This window comes from Nomia melanderi, unplaced genomic scaffold (genome assembly GCF_051020985.1).
Source record: "Nomia melanderi isolate GNS246 unplaced genomic scaffold, iyNomMela1 scaffold0098, whole genome shotgun sequence".
Taxonomy (NCBI): Eukaryota; Metazoa; Arthropoda; class Insecta; order Hymenoptera; family Halictidae; genus Nomia; species Nomia melanderi.
Window position 1 is genome coordinate 67,501 of NW_027475213.1, and position 5,000 is coordinate 72,500.

The 5,000-nt window shown below is 50.6% G+C and overlaps 1 non-coding gene across 1 annotated transcript in view; it reads left to right on the plus strand.

Annotated features, from left to right (window-relative positions):
• Window positions 1-4,926: 4,926 nt before the first annotated feature.
• LOC143175521 (5.8S ribosomal RNA) overlaps window positions 4,927-5,000 on the plus strand; it is a 155-nt gene continuing 81 nt past the window's right edge. Inside the window, exon 1 of the ribosomal RNA XR_013000276.1 lies at window positions 4,927-5,000. This exon is cut by the window's right edge and continues 81 nt beyond it. This is a non-coding gene — a ribosomal RNA (5.8S ribosomal RNA).

Below are 5,000 nucleotides of genomic sequence, written 5' to 3' on the forward strand. Positions count from 1 at the left end.
TAAACTCCAGATGACCTTGTGATTCCTTCGTCGGGCACTGGTAAAGGGTGGCGATGATGCGTTCTATAATAGAAATACCCGTCGTAGCGTTTCTTCCGAGTCAACCCGCTCACGAAACTCTCTCTCGTCGTGGAATCCCCGCGTCGGAGAGTAAAACGCGAATTCATACTATGAAAACTTACGTCTCTCGACGATGGGACGATCCACGCGAAGAGTTGTTTACGTGCACGCGTATGGTGCGATTGCGTCGATTCGCTTTTCTGTACGGGGAGAAATAGAACGTTGAGTTGACTTATCGGGTCTTCGTTGGAATTACCGTCGCTGGCATTGTAAACTCCAGATGACCTTGTGATTCCTTCGTCGGGCACTGGTAAAGGGTGGCGATGATGCGTTCTATAATAGAAATACCCGTCGTAGCGTTTCTTCCGAGTCAACCCGCTCACGAAACTCTCTCTCGTCGTGGAATCCCCGCGTCGGAGAGTAAAACGCGAATTAATACTATGAAAACTTACGTCTCTCGACGATGGGACGATCCACGCGAAGAGTTGTTTACGTGCACGCGTATGGTGCGATTGCGTCGATTCGCTTTTCTGTACGGGGAGAAATAGAACGTTGAGTTGACTTATCGGGTCTTCGTTGGAATTACCGTCGCTGGCATTGTAAACTCCAGATGACCTTGTGATTCCTTCGTCGGGCACTGGTAAAGGGTGGCGATGATGCGTTCTATAATAGAAATACCCGTCGTAGCGTTTCTTCCGAGTCAACCCGCTCACGAAACTCTCTCTCGTCGTGGAATCCCCGCGTCGGAGAGTAAAACGCGAATTAATACTATGAAAACTTACGTCTCTCGACGATGGGACGATCCACGCGAAGAGTTGTTTACGTGCACGCGTATGGTGCGATTGCGTCGATTCGCTTTTCTGTACGGGGAGCAATAGAACGTTGAGTTGACTTATCGGGTCTTCGTTGGAATTACCGTCGCTGGCATTGTAAACTCCAGATGACCTTGTGATTCCTTCGTCGGGCACTGGTAAAGGGTGGCGATGATGCGTTCTATAATAGAAATACCCGTCGTAGCGTTTCTTCCGAGTCAACCCGCTCACGAAACTCTCTCTCGTCGTGGAATCCCCGCGTCGGAGAGTAAAACGCGAATTCATAGTATGGAAACTCACGTCTCTCGACGATGGGACGATCCACGCGAAGAGTTGTTACGTGCACGCGTATGGTGCGATTGCGTCGATTCGCTTTTCTGTACGGGGAGCAATAGAACGTTGAGTTGACTTATCGGGTCTTCGTTGGAATTACCGTCGCTGGCATTGTAAACTCCAGATGACCTTGTGATTCCTTCGTCGGGCACTGGTAAAGGGTGGCGATGATGCGTTCTATAATAGAAATACCCGTCGTAGCGTTTCTTCCGAGTCAACCCGCTCACGAAACTCTCTCTCGTCGTGGAATCCCCGCGTCGGAGGGTAAAACGCGATATATAATAGTATATGCCAGTGGTTCGCGCGCGTCGTCTCTGAGATACGCGGTCGACAGAGTTCCGAAAACACGTGATGTGCCACGATTTCCGTGCGTCTTACATCTTTCGACGATGGGACGATCCACGCGAAGAGAACGTTCGTGCTTGCGTGAGGTGCAACAGCGTCGATTCGCTTTTCTGTACGGGGAGAAATAGAACGTTGAGTTGACTTATCGGGTCTTCGTTGGAATTACCGTCGCTGGCATTGTAAACTCCAGATGACCTTGTGATTCCTTCGTCGGGCACTGGTAAAGGGTGGCGATGATTCGTTCTATAATAGTAATACCCGTCGTAGCGTTTCGACCGATGTCACCCGCCACGAAAGTCTCTCTCGACGTGGAAACCCCGCGCCGAAGAGTAAACGCGAAGGCTTACCATACGAAAGAAAACGGTATTATACGCCTGTGGTATGTGCGTCTCGGCTCTGTGATACGCGATCGGCAGAGTTACAAAAAAACGTTGATGGGCCACGATTTCCGTGCGTCTTACATCTTTCGACGATGGGACGATCCACGCGAAGAGTAGTTACGTGCTCGCGCGAGGTGCGATAGCGTCGATTCGCTTTTCTGTACGGGGAGAAATAGAACGATGAGTTGACTTATCGGGTCTTCGTTGGAATTACCGTCGCTGGCATTGTGAACTCCAGATGACCTTGTGATTCCTTCGTCGGGCACTGGTAAAGGGTGGCGATGATTCGTTCTATAATAGAAATACCCGTCGTAGCGATTCGGCCGAGTCACCCGCCACGAAACTCTCTCTCGTCGTGGAATCCCCATGTCGGAGAGTAAAACGCGAAGGCTAACTATATATAAGAAATATATAGTATTATTTATGCCTGTGGTTCTCCGTTTGCCCTACTCTCAGATACGCGACTCGGAGAGTTACGAATAATCGTGATGGACCACGATTTCTGTACGTCTTACATCTTTCGACGATGGGACGATCCACGCGAAGAGATCATTCCTGCTTGCGTGAGGTGCGATAGCGCCGATTCGCTTTTCTGTACGGGGAGAAATAGAACGATGAGTTGACTTATCGGGTCTTCGTTGGAATTACCGTCGCTGGCATTGTAAACTCCAGATGACCTTGTGATTCCTTCGTCGGGCACTGGTAAAGGGTGGCGATGATTCGTTCTATAATAGAAATACCCGTCGTAGCGATTCGGCCGTGTCACCCGCCACGAAAATCTCTCTCGTCGTGGAATCCCCGCGTCGTAGAGTAAACGCGAAGGCTTGCTATAGAAGACTATAGTTTATACGCCTGTGGTTCACCGGTTGCCTGCTCTCCGGGGTACGCGATCGCGCAGGAGTTACGGAAGAACTTGATGGGCCACGATCTCCAAGCGGCTATATCTTTCGACGATGGGACGATTCACGCGAAGAGAACGTTCGTGCATGCGTGAGGTGCGATAGCGTTGATTCGCTTGTCTGTACGGGGAGAAATAGAACGATGAGTTGACTTATCGGGTCTTCGTTGGAATTACCGTCGCTGGCATTGTAAACTCCAGATGACCTTGTGATTCCTTCGTCGGGCACTGGTAAAGGGTGGCGATGATTCGTTCTATAATAGAAATACCCGTCGTAGCGTTTCGACCGATGTCACCCGCCACGAAATTCTCTCTCGTCGTGGAATCCCCGCGTCGGAGAGTAACCGCCGAAGGCTTGCTATAGAAGACTATAGTTTATACGCCTGTGGTTCACCGGTTGCCGGCTCTCCGGGGCACGCGATCGCGCGAAGGTTACGGAGGGACGTGAAGCGCCCGAGCAATGAAACGTCCGCAGGAGGAAACGAGCAACCGCCGAACATTGTTTCGCGACGTTTCCATAATGTATTGTCGTTTCGCTCGCATCCCGCTTCTTTCCCCTAGTTTCCTCGACGCGTAGTTTCGCAGCCTTAGTGGACGAATCATTCTCGATTCGAGGAAAGATATGCAGTGGGGCGTGCAATGAGCCCGCCAGAGACCACGATCTCCAATGCGTCTTTACATCTTTCGACGATGGGATGATCCACGCGAAGAGAACGTTCGTGCTTGCGCGAGGTGCGTTAGCGTCGATTCGCTTTTCTGTACGGGGAGAAATAGAACGATGAGTTGACTTATCGGGTCTTCGTTGGAATTACCGTCGCTGGCATTGTAAACTCCAGATGACCTTGTGATTCCTTCGTCGGGCACTGGTAAAGGGTGGCGATGATTCGTTCTATAATAGAAATACCCGTCGTAGCGATTCGGCCGAGTCACCCGCCACGAAACTGTCTCTCTTTCGTCGTGGAAACCCCGCGTCGGAGAGTAAAACGCGCGAAGGCTGTGACTGTAACATATATATATACAGTATACAATGCCTGTGGTTTTTGCGCGTGTCGGCTCTTCGGTATACGCGATCGGCCAGAGTTACGGAGGGACGGTGAAGCGCACGAGAAATTGAAACGGCCGCACGATTGGAACCGAGCAACCGTCGAACATTGTTTCGCGACGTTTCCATAATGCGTTTTCGTTTCGCTCGCATACCGCTTCTTTTCCCCTAGTCTCTGAGACGCGTTTTCGAGCCGTTCTTCTACTATCGATTCTCGTAGAGAGAAGGGACCGGGTAGTCTGGAAGTGGAACCCGCATCTTGCGTGTACCGTACACGGAATTGAGAGGACCGGCCGTGAAGCTCGTTTTAAAGCCGTGCGTCTGACACCCAACTCTTGCGCGCCAATTTCGCGGCAAGAGATAATATGGGACGAATGACCGGCAAAGAGCCAGCTGTGAAGTCTGTTTTTTTAATCGAATCCGTGGACGTGTGTATGCCGTAGCGTCGCTCGTCGTGTTCGTTCATGGTCGTTCCGAGAGAAAGAACGAAAGCGGTAACGAAGGGACCGGCCGTGAAGCTCGTTTTAAAGCCGCGCGTCTGACACCCAACTCTTGCGCGCCAATTTCGCGGCAAGAGATAACATGGGACGAATGACCGGCAAAGAGCCAGCTGTGAAGTCTTTTTTCATTATTTGCTTTCAATCGATCGATCGGTACGATTCGTGCAACGTTTCGCGCGATGCGACGCGAAAACATGCGCGCAACAATAGATGCGTCTGATCGGAAGAACGCGAGGGTCGACTGCACGCGATGGATTCAGTATCGGGTAGGATACAAAATATATCCCCGTCGTTTCCACGCGTGCGAGTCTTCTGCGTCTTTCGCGGGTTTTTGAATGCACTATACGCCCGGAACGTCGAGAAATATATACATATTACTTGAACGTTTTTCGTCTCGAAAGGCTTCGGTGTCGTCTCCAAGGCGACGCCTGAATCTCCTTCGCGCGCTGGTCGGAGATTCAGGTATCAACTTTTATCTTCTCTTTGAAAGAAGAGAGATATTAGGTCGAACAAATGAGAATAAAATTATATATGTGAAATATAAAATTTATACGATTACCCTGAACGGTGGATCACTTGGCTCGTGGGTCGATGAAGAACGCAGCTAATTGCGCGTCAACGTGTGAACTG